Here is a 12974-nt window from a genome sequence, read left to right as displayed (position 1 = left end):
AAGGTTTTGTGTGGTAAAATCGTTGATAAGTTCCATGAAAACTTCAACGACGGCCGAATGGAAGGTGGTGAGACCACATGTTTGAGGAAACTGATCTGGTTCAGCCAAAACTAAAACTTACTAAACTTTGCATACAGCTACTGATTTCTCAACCTCTCCAACACCAACCTCAAATGTTTCATGTGCTTGACATTACTTTTGGAGTAGATCAAGATGTCATCAATGAACACAATCACAAACCGATCCAAATACGATCTGAAGACTATGTTCATCAAATCCATGAATGTTGCAGGTGCATTTGTTAACCGAAAAGGCATGACACGGAACTCATAGTGTGCATACCTAGTGTGGAATGTTGTCTTTAACACATCTTCATCCCGGATCAGTAGTTGGTGATAACCCAAACAAAGGTTAATATTAGAAAACACTTGAGCACCCTTCAACTGGTCAAACAGATCATCAATCCGAGGCATGGGATAATGGTTCTTCACTGTCACACGATTAAGTTGTCTGTAGTCAATGCAAAGTCTCATCGACCCATCTTTCTTTCTAACAAATAACACAGGAGCACCTCAGAGAGACATGATAGGCTGGATGTAGCCCTTATCCACTAGTTTCTGAAGTTGAATCTTCAATTCTCTCAATTCCGCTAGTGCCATTCGGTAAGGTGCTAAGGAGTTAGGGCTGGTACCTGGAAGTAAATCAATGGTGAATTCAATTTCCCTCGCATGTGGTAAGCATGCAGAACCAAAAAATTTCAAAGTATAATACTTAAGGGAAGCTTTGAACAATAATTCCTAATGACTAATATGAGAAGAATGAGGAGGTAATATGTTAATGATATACACAGCTGTTTAAAAAAACATCTACCCAAAACTTAGAAGGCAACCCACTTTGAAACAATAAGGTTTTACCCATATCAACTACATGTCTGTGTTTTCTCTCTATACACCATTTTTGTTCAAGGGTGTGAGGGCAACTGAGTTGATGTGTGATGCCTTAAGTATTAAGAAAAGTTTGTAACTCATTTGTAAGGAATTCACCCCCTGAATCATATCTTAAACATTGAAGTTTGCTTGTAAACAGATTCTGAACTTTAAGAACAAATGTCTTAAGCACACAGCATCAGATTTGTAGTGAAGTGGATAAAGCCAACTATACTTAGTGAAGTCATCAACCAAACTGAGATAATATTTATAACGAGTACATGAGGTGGGAGAAATACCCTATACATCAGCATGAACAAGATTAAATGGCCTAATGGAAATACAAGGCAAAACAGAAAATGGTAATCTAGAGGCCTTCCCCAATTGACACTCAAAACATATAGATTGTTTATTCAAAGTACCAACTGGTAATTGACCTTTATTTAAAACTTTAGAAAGAATTGCACTAGAAGGATGTCCAAGCCTTTTATACCAAACATAAATATTAGCTTTAGCAATCAACAAAGCCTGTGGAGATATAACAATGCCAGAAACACCATTAGAAGCATTCCAGTATAATAGATATAATCCTCATTCACTGGGCCCTGGAAGAGCATCTTCCAAGTGATTAGATCCTTTATGTAAAATCCAAGTGGATCAAAGGTCAGGGAGCGCCAGTTATCATATACAAATTTATAAACCTAGAGCAAATTATGTGATGCTTGAGGCATAAGTAACACATCATGCAATTTAAACACAGCATTAGAAGTTCGAATTAAGGCAAATTCAGTGTGAGAGATACACAGACCTTTACCATCACCCACGAATAACTGCTCAGTACTAGTGTAGGGAATTGCAAAATTGAGAGCTGCAGGATCTGCTATAACATGATGTGTAGCACCACTGTCAATGAGCCAATAGCTTGAAGCAATCATTTGAGAACCAGCCATAACATTCATTCCCATAAGAGAATTGTGAGAAAGTTGAGATGCAAATTATGTAAGACAGCCCAGAAGATAAAGCAGAATGTTCGTGTTGATTGCATAGCTAGCAAGGAATAGATTTACTAGGATAAGAACTGCTCTAAGAATTGCCAGAAAAATTAGAGCATGAATGAAAAGGTCTAAGAACATCTCCAGAATTATTGTTGTTGTTGCAATTAGCTTCAAAATTTTGATTTTGATTGTAACGATTCTGATTTTGGTAACATCCACGAAAATTGCCTCCATTGGATTAGCATTGTTGTGCATTGTAAGCATAAATTGGCGCAAAAGAGGAAAAAGATGAGGATCTTGTTTTGCGCTTTTGCAGAGATATTTCTTTGAAGAATACAGTGAAGCTCATCAATGTTAACAGATTCAATTTTGGTTTCAATTGAATCAACAAAGGATTCATAATCATCAGGTAAACCAGCAAGTGTAGAAGCAACGAGATCAAAATCAGAAATCGATTCACCAGCAGCTGCTAATTTGTCTGAAATATTTTTGATTGAATTTTGAAAATCAGTCATTGTTAAATGGTCTGAATCTTAGCACAAAGGTTGTGGATATGCGTGCAAGAAACACCAGAAAATTGACATTCAAGAGATTGCCATAAAGATTGAGAATAAGCCATTCCAATCGTCAGAGGAATAAGATATTCTACAAGTGTTGAACTTATCCAGATCATTAGGATTTGATCATGTTCGCACCATATCTCATAAGCAGGATTAGGAATTCGAGATCCAGAATAATCAGAGAAACATACAGAAGGACAAACATCATCTCCATTAACAAGACCAAAAATCTTATAGCGTTTCAACATAGGCGTGAACAAGATGTGCCAGGTGATGTAATTCTGCCAATTTAGCTTAGTCGATACCATACCAGCAATATTCTGAATAGTGATCAAAGCCAAAAAAATCGAGGAGGAATTAGAATCATCTTCAAGATGATGAAGACCAGAAGAAGTGACCAGAGGAATTAGAAGCATCTTAGTAAATGAATTGTACTAGTAAACTACATTGCAGGCTAACTATACGTTGTGTGATCGACACACAGAGAAGAAGTAACGTTCGAGAAGGGTTATTCGCTTGGTTTCCACATCGACAACCCCTCAAACGCAACGCTCATTTGCAAGTGGTTGAAATGCAACCTTTCATAGTCTTCATTCCATGTTAGTAACCGACATGTGGTTAAGGCCATTTAATCACACTTGTCTTGAACCCCGTTCTAGAAAGCAGTCAAGTCCACCAACTAGTTGGAATGGTCCAAAAGTACTTTAAGTTAGACTCTCGTTCCTTTTGTTGGTGGTAAAGAGCATTCCTTGACACAAGCAGTATATGGCAACGCCCTTCAACTCTCCTCTATGGAGTGTCAGGTGATTGGCAGCTATTGGGTTGTTTTATCAAGGAAGAAGGAAGACCACATTAGCTTCTCGTGAAGGTGGGTGTCGTTGGTGGTTCAAAAATAAGAAGGTTTGGGCGGTTGTCGCAGTGGGTGGAAAGAGAGTGAATATTTTGTTTCTTTGCTTTGGTGTTGTCCCAGAGTTCAAAATTTCTTGCATTTATTTTCTGTATACCTCTCATTGATTGACACGTGTTAACAAAATGAATCATTTTTAACTTTGTTGCTATAAAGTCATACGCAAAATGAGTGCAAAAGATTTGATCCCACATGAGTGGAGTAAAAAGGGAGAACAACATTATTTGAGCCATTCAAAATACGACGAAAACAAGAAGATTGAAAACAATTAAACCTTATAGGGGTAAATTGATGAGAGTTGAGGGAGGAAATTGGCCAAAATTAAAGTTGAGGGGGAAAATTGGCCAATCCTTACAAGTTCAAGGTGTAAATTGATGAATACCTCTTTTCCAAATGCCTCTTAGTTTAATGGGTCAATAAAGGACCTTGTGTTAACATTATTATTAGGCCCAATCTTCCATGTATTTCTAATTCAATCGGCTATATTTAAATCTCGTTTGGCAAGTAGGATTATATGGGAATAGATAACTCTCAAGTTTTAAGGTATTGAAGGTAAAAGTGAATGATTTTTTATATAGAGGAAATTAGAAGAGGATTTGACATGAATAAAACTATCCCTTCTAATCCTACCATCGTGGAAAAGATTGGAATTGATGAGTTTTCTTCATGAATCTCATTAAAATCAATTACTTACAAATAAAGAAAAATATACCATTAAACCATAATACTAAACAGCGACAAATTAAATTATGTTTAAATGCAAAAAGATAGATCATATGTTAATGAGATTAAAAGGACGCATCACCTACAATACTTGTGGGCAATAACTTCTTTAGATTTGAAAATTTTCAACATATATGCACAAATAACAAATTACTATATCAAAATTATTGATCTGTTGTAAAACTGACGGTGTGTGCAATGGAATAAATAAACAAGACACAAAATTTACGAGGTTCCTCTATAGTCAGTGTGATTGGAGTACGTCATCGGGGTAGTAGTGGTGCTTTCATTATAATCTGGAATAATAAGATTGTAAAGATAACTCTTTTTATTATCTCATATCTTATTCCTCTCTTTTTTCTTCTTCTACCAGCCATATGTCTATCTGTGTATATTTGCTCTCATTCTTCTCATCCATTTTATAGACAAGGCTTTAGACAAAGTTGTGGTGGGATGAACAATGAATTGGTAGTGGGATAGGTGGCCATCCACAATAAATGGCTTGTGAATTACAACACTCACCCTTGGATGGCTACAAGTCTTCAATTAACTTGTTAAAATCTTGATCTGCTTTGGATGCTCCCCCTAATTTCAAATTCTTTAGGTTAATCATTGATCCTTCTGCTTTAGTCTTTTAGCGGGGAGAGTTGTCAAATGAGGTGATTTTACTTGTTGTTAACTTTCCACAGACTTTTTCTTGAACTTGGCAGTAGGACTTTCTGCTAGACTTGCACCAAAGGTCTGAATTTACTCATTTTATCTGGAGCAGAATTTGATTCAAGGGTGATGGACACTTGATCTTGAATCAGACTTGTGATTTCTTCAAGATCCTTGGGACTTGTCCTTGAATGAAATGGAACCACAAGCAGCTCCACATGACAAGTGATCTTCGGCTCCGTCGGGGATGAATCAGTTCGTGTTTTGTTGTGCTTGTCTCCACATGCTTCAATGTATCATTTTCGCTTGCCTTATATGTTCCCCTTACATAAGTGGTATTTTCCCTATGCAGGTTTGGCATCTTCTTTTGCAATATTTGTCTTCTGATGCAGGAGTAGAATGCAAACCTTACATTTGAAAGGTCCTTCAGAACATCACTTCTCATCGATTCATCATGTTTGGCAGCTTCAATCATCATATCAGCAGTTTGAAAATGAGTACTCGAGAGCTATGCTAGGTAAGCAATCAGGAAAGTTTCCAAGCAGTCGGTTCCTGACTGAAAATTTGATTTCAAGTTCCGACTGATTGATTACTTTCTCCTTAGTCGTCCAGGTGAGAATAATGACAAAGAAAAGGATTGGGAGATTGCATGATATGAGATACTTTGCTCTCGTCCCTGATGATATGAGATATTTTTGCTCTGGTGTGACTTATTTGAAGAGGTATTCTCGGAGAGGAAGAAAACTGAGTATTTCGAGATACTTTGTTGAAGATGCATTCTCGGAGAGGAATAAGAGTTAGATATTTTTGTAAGTATGCCTTGTTATGGAAAATAGAAGTCGACATATATAGGGATTTCCCAATAACAGGTAGTGGTGTTGTGCCTTTACTCTTGTCAGCAACTGTGGTGTAATTAGAATAGTAAGATTCACTCGTTTTCAACTTTATCAGAGATCTTTGACAAAGTTGCACATGATATCCAAAAGTTGAGATTGCGTCTAAGAAATGTTGACAAACTTTATCCTAAAAATCTGGCTTTTGAAATAGAAGAACAGTGTCTCTTCGATTTTTGAATAAGTGGCCCTGTTGCTTTTATAGAGGCATCAATTGTGCTCAAAATGTATGCTCGAAAAACTACTGCATGTAGAATTTTCCATTTTTTGCACTTTTAAGATTTTATATGACCTCCTTTTTCTTCATCATTTCTAAAAAATGGCTACCCATCTAACATTTTCTTAGATTTGAGTCTTAAGAGTGGTACATATAAGCCACATCAGGATAATACATAGCGCCCGTCCTTCTTATCTTCTAATGGTCCTCTTATGGTTGAGGACTCTGTGATGAAGAATGACCTAACTGCTATAGTGGTGGCTAGTAATCTTCTCACTCCCAAGGATAACAGAATCATTTCAAACCGGTCTGTTGAGTTGGTTGTTCAAGACTTCTTGGCTCTCAGTATTCAGTGTGAGGGCTCTGTTTCTAATACGGGTCAACACCTACTTGCTCGAACTCACCAAGTTAAATCATTGATAGCTGAGGTGGCAAGTCTTAAACAAGAGATTAGATGGCTCAAGCACGAGAATAAAGTGTTACACATGCTTGCAAATAATTACTCGACGAGCATGAAAAGAAAGCTCGACCAGCTATTGGAATCCGAAAGTCGGACTCAAAATGACAATCAGGGGTTAGAGTCTTTAGTCCAAAGACACCCATTGTCTCAGCCGTCTGGAGTTTCACCAAGTACTGAGACTCTAAATAATCAACCTCTGGCGCCTTCCCCTTCTAGGGTACTTCCGAGTACTGATGCTTCACATGAGCAACCTTTGTGAAGGTTCATTTCTGTTTGTTTGTTTTAACTCATGTGTAATTTCTCGAAGATATTCATAGATAAGTTTTATTTCATTCAATGTATTGTGCCAAATACAATAAAGCATATACTTCACTAAGATGTGGTACTTCTTGACCAAATATCAATTTATCTTTACCTTCACGAAGATAAATGATCATTCTTAGTATCTAAATAATTTGAGTATTCCACTCATAATCTTCAATCTATATGATTCTTTATAAACATCATGGATAAAATTCGTGTTGGCATATTGTTTGATTCTGCAATTCGAGACAATATCTCTCTCAACACTTTATAAACTTTCTAAATTCTTCAGGAGTCTAAATCTAATATTATCGACTCTTGCAAGAGATTTTAGTATGTTATAACAATATCATAATGATAGTACTTACTAAGGCAATTTATACCATCTATTGGTATTTAAGTACATATTTTATGTTTTACCTTTCCAGGGTTTTCTTCAAGCAATCTGAATTCTTCAGGGATTTTCTACACTTCATGACACATTTTCCTTTGGAATTTATACAGAGCAACTTGCTTCCATGTATATTTGAGGGATTTACTTATGGAGATATGATGTGGGCGACTCATAATCCTTCGTATATAATTCTCCATTCATATGAACTTGTTTATAAGAGCATAATTTCATGTTTCAATTAGTAACTTTGTGTCATATCATGTGAGCGTAATTCGTTGTATTACAAATGCTCATATGTAACCTTATTTGGTTCAACATTTTTTGGCTATTTGTATTATATACACATATATATAGGTCTATTTTTCACGTTTTTGGTAAAGTGATATGGGGTTGCCTTTCTCCATTTTTTGGCAATTAATTTTTCCTTTTGTCAACGAACAAAAGAACACAACTCAATATCAACATAGCTCATTGATGAATTTAGTAACTACTTGTAAAAACCAAAATTACCATTGGTTATCATCAATCTGAGATCTCATATTCTCATGTGCATACACATGCATAAAAGTTTTTCATTTCTTTGGATATCAATTGTCTCTTCAAGGGCATTACACTATCTCTTTCAAGATAGTTACAATTTAAAGAATGTGGATCTTAACCTTTTTTGGAGTTTTATAGAGCTTGGATTCTAATCTCCACTTTTGGGAGTTGATTCATTGGAACCTATACATCTATCATGTTTCATGTTTCATGCATGAGATATCAAAATTCCCATGTCCGCGGATTGTCCTTTTTGGGACGTGTATCCATGCGGCGACTGTCATGCTCCCGGCATGCAGCAGTTATGTTTTAAGAATGCTATAATTCAGTAGTGCCATATTCTTCTTCTTTTGAATGACTGAACCTTCTGAATCTAAAGGTCTGCCACGCTTCAGGCGTGTAACAGATAAATCATTTGCTACTACATTATTTTGTCTAACAGGGACATCAATTCTTGTAGGCACATTTGTAGTAAGTATATTGATTTTATCACTTTCGTTACATCATTCAATTATTCTTACTTAATTTTCTCATTGATTGCTTCGTGAATCAAAATAAGACAAATTATCTTCGTTCTTTTGGAACGGTATTTTCTTATCATTCTTCTGGAATGATATTTTCTCATCGTTCTTCTGGAACTATATTATTTTCTCCCCTTAACAGCGGGAAAACTGTCTTATCAAAATCATAGTCTGTAAATTATACGGTAATATATCCCCAGTCAAGGGTTCCAAATATTGAATGATAAATAGTGAATCAAATCCAACATAAATTCCCAGTTTGTATTGATGCCTTATTTTAGTACGTTGTGGTAATACAGCAGGCACATGGATAACACAACCAAAAACTCGTAAATGTGTAATGTTTGGCTGGTGCTCAAACACGAGTTGTACTGAGAAATATTGATGGTTGACAACTGGTCTCAACCGAACTTAATAATGAATTATGTAAAATGGTACGTACCCATCTTGCAATTTCTTTTTCATGAGTAGAGCGCGGGTAATCAATTTCATCAGCTTAATAAATGTTTATGCTAAATCATTTTTGGGCATGGACTTGAGAACATGGCATTCAACATCAATGCCTAATAATATACAATAATCATCAAGACTTTGAGATGTAAACTCTCCAGCAAATATGCATTATATCATCATTTACTTACATAAAGGAACTTCTGGTCCTTATTTAATAGTTTGTGAACTAAGACTCTTATGTCCTTTATTACAATTAAGTTGTGGCACTTCAGCTGTTCAAACTTAAGGTATTCATCAGGAAACTTCATGTCCGATCTTGATGATCTAGGGATTTCATTCCTGATCTTTTTGCATGATGGAACTTCGGGTATAATCATTTTATGTGATGAAGATCAAGAAACTTCAGGTTTTTATTTGATCAAGAAACTTCGGGTCCACTATGTACTTATCGTAACAAAAAAAAAAGTACAATAAATAAATTAAAGCAATAAGCGGTAATTCCAACCATGGTAAATAAATTGCTTTAAATAAATAGAACTTGTGATAGGGCTTTAAACCAACATCATGCACATAAATATGCCGGAACAGAAAATGCAATGATTAAGTCCTTATCTTTTGCTTTTATCTTTTTCTTGGTCTACCATTTTCTTTTATTTCATCCTCTTTACTTTTATTATTATTTCACAGTTCGAAGTCATTTTAGTTATCCAGGAAATAATAGTAACACTAATTTCCAATTGGTGTTCCTCCTCCGGTGAGTTTCGAAAAAATCAAAACGGTTCCCATAAGTTTTGGAGTCAAGAGTGTTTGTAATTTATGAGAAGATCAAACCATTATATTTAGTTCAAATTTTAGTATAATATGGATAAGAGAATACCAAACAACTTTCGTGAAGAAACAATTTTGATCTGAGCTACCGAAATGGAGTTTTGGTACTCTTAAGATGCATGTCCAATTTTCTACGGAAATTGGAAACTGGTTTAGTATTTCAAGCATCTGCGATGATCGCATCGTTGGAATTTTCTGAAAATTTGATATGTTGTAAGTACTAGGCGGATGAACAACTTTGAAGAAGAAAGTATTTCAATCCAAGGTCTGCAAGTTGGAGTTTCGAGGCTGTTTACATGACTGTCAAATTCTTTACGAATTTTGAGTCTGTACTCTTTTGTTTCTGCAAATGATGATATACAGTCATACAACAACATATATATATTTACTTCAGGGAAATCAGTAGTACAAAGATTTTATGATGAAATGAAAAGATTTTCTTATTTGTGAGATTCTAGGCAACATAGGTAAACAAGATTTGTGGCTTTGTGCTTTCCACTGACACGAGAGCTTCTCGTGCTGATAACGTGTTGTAAAACTGACGGTATGTGCAGTGGAATAAATAAACAAGACAAAAAATTTACGAGGTTCCTCTACCGTCAGTGTGATTGGAGTACGTCTTCGGGACAGCAGTGGTGCTTTCATTATAATCTGGAATAATAAGATTACAAAGATAACTCTTTCTATTATCTCCTCTCTTCTTCCTCTACCAGCCGTATGTCTATCTGTGTATATTTGCTATCCTTCTTCTCATCCAATTTATAGACAAGGCTTTAGACAAAATTGTGGTGGAATGAACAATGAATTAGTAGTGGGATAAATGGTCATCCACAATAAATGACATGTGAATTACAACATGATCATCTTAATACTGAGATATATAAGGGTAAGTGCACACTTCCTTTTAAAATTGGGGTGGATCATAAGATTCTAAAAAGTGATAATGGTCAAGAGCCAGCAAGATTAATTATTAGTTGATGAAAGTGGATAGGAAAGTTGATGTCAACGGACAGCTGTCCTGCATTTGTACTGAGCAAAGGTCGGCAGGCACATTCCCATCCCTTTGATTAACTTGATTGTGACAACTATCGACTCGAATTTGGATTATTCTCCCAACAGGCAATTAGTAATGTTGAGCAATTTGGGAGGGATAATGTTAGAGATACCAATTAATAACTCACTAATACTTTATAAATATAAAAATTATATTAGATGCATTAAATTTTTTAAGAATTGTCTTGTCTATTTTGCTTTATTCGTTAAGGAGTTATACATCTTAATTAAGCAAATAAACTAGGCAAAAGTAACATCAGCCAGAAAAGTATAATTTTGCCTCAAACAATTGCCTAGCCTTTTAGGTCATCTCCAACCGAATGGTCCAGAGGGTCAGAGGGTCGAAAACCGTCTTCAACCGAGGACTAGGTCAGAGGGCTTTGAAATCTAAGAGGGCCCCATGAAATAGGAGAGGGCTAGAGGGCTGGAGGGCTAGCTGCAAGCAGCCAGCCAGCCAACCCGGGCTGGCCAGAAATACTGGGAATCCTGTCAGTTATAACCGACATGAATGCTTAAGAAAAAAATTCTCAAATGCAACGGCTAGCTGACGTCAGCTAGCCGTTGCATTTGAATTTTTTTTTTTTATAGTTTTATTGTTTTTTTTATTTACAAAATTTTTCCTATAACTTCTATTTTTAATATTTTTTTAATTCTATTTTTTCCTATAACTTTTATTTTACAAAATTTGTTTCATTTTTTTTTAAATTCCATTTTTTCCTATAACTTCTATTTCACATAGTTGCTTTATTTTATTTTAAATTCAATGTTTGACCCTATGGCCCTTTGGCTCTCGGTTGGAGACGGTTTTTTGTGGCATGGCTAAAACGAGCCCTCTGGCCCTCGGTTGGAGACGGAGGCAAATATGGTCATGTACTGTTCATTAAAATATTAATATCTTGGAGAATCTTGGAGGGCCAGAGGGCTAAAACGAGCCCTCTGGCCAGCCATCGGTTGGAGATGGCCTTAGAGATGCTAACATGGGAGAAAATTTTGAGCAAAAGTAATGTACAAGTAAATGGTTATGCAAATATGAAACTATCAAATTTAGGTAATTAGTGAAAAATTTAGAAGATGGTTGAAGTAAAAAATGAGAACATGTTCACTATTATCTTGACGTCCACTATATGGCGTTGTGTACTTAAATTAGGATGTCACGGTGATGTACAACATACGCATTCCTTATAAAGAGTGATGCCTTGTGCCCACGAGTGTTGTACCGACATGCAAACCCTATTCCTTTATGCGAAAAGCTTAATAGTTAAAATGTGTCTACAGGCATGTAAATGTACGGGTAGTAAATCTAGAGACTCATGATCCATTCTTTAATGCGAAAATTACGGCATAGTGCTGCCCTAAACATGAATTTCGCATAAAATTGACCACGTGTAAACTCTTATATAATTTTGCTGAAGTATTACTATTTGGATCATATTTACTTATATCTTAATATCACTCCAATGGAGCAGCGTGCATCTAAACAACAAAACCATGCATAGCTACTATATAATCAATTAGATTGGACTTATATGTTTCCTTCCAAAGACGGTGTTTAATCAATTAATATAGCTAGATGGATATATGCAGTTACTAGCTATGTACCCCTCACACCACCCCCCAACAACCCGCGCCACGCCCCCCCCCCCCAAAAACAACCCCCAACCCCGAAGACACACACAGAGAGAGGGTGAAATAATCAGAGTGGTTTAATTGTCAGAAAAATTTTCGTGTGATTGAACTAATAATTGAACAGGTGACAACATTTAAGTGTGGTGGATTCGCGATGGGCATATCAAACCACCATGCAACATTTGACGGTACAAGCTTCGGACTGTTCTTGGACAATCTGGCTGGCCTAGCTGCGAACAGGCCCTTGGCAGTCATCAGTTACAATGACGTCAGATCTTAGCCGCTCGATCCCCCACTTTCACCCACCCTGAGTTACAAGAGCTCAAGAAAATCTCCACCCTGGAGCGCAAGCAACAGGGATGAGCTTGAGATAGGCGGCCAAGACACACACCTTACAGTGTTTGAAGCTACCCAAGGGGAGCTTGACTTCAAGCAATTAAGATTATCTCCCCTACTTTTTTTATCTCCTCCTCTCACATTCTTTATTTTATCTTTCTCCTTCTATAAAAAATAAAAAAAAATAAAAAAATAAAAAAACTAATATAAGATATTGATGTAACTTAACCTTGACCGTTCATTAGGGTACAAATAAAATGTTAATAAATTATGAATACAAATAAAGTTTAAGAAATACGGGCACAAAAAGAAATTAATATAGGGTATAAATTAAAACTGGAAAGAAAATTGGTACAATTTAAAAAATAAAAAGGTTGCAAATTAAAAAGGGACACAAACTAACAATAGAGATATATGATATAAAGTTTAGCCCATAAATATAAATATATCAAATGTAACGTTTCTAACACTAAATGAATATATTTACAAATACAATTTAATTGAAAATAAATAAATTTAATTATCTTGATATGTAAATATTTTATTATTGAAATAATTAATGACGTTATTAAAACCTAAGGA

This window comes from Pyrus communis, chromosome 12 (assembly GCF_041283825.1).
Source record: "Pyrus communis isolate YQ-2024b chromosome 12, ASM4128382v1, whole genome shotgun sequence".
NCBI classification, from domain to species: Eukaryota; Viridiplantae; Streptophyta; class Magnoliopsida; order Rosales; family Rosaceae; genus Pyrus; species Pyrus communis.
Note: the sequence above shows the minus strand (reverse complement) of the source record.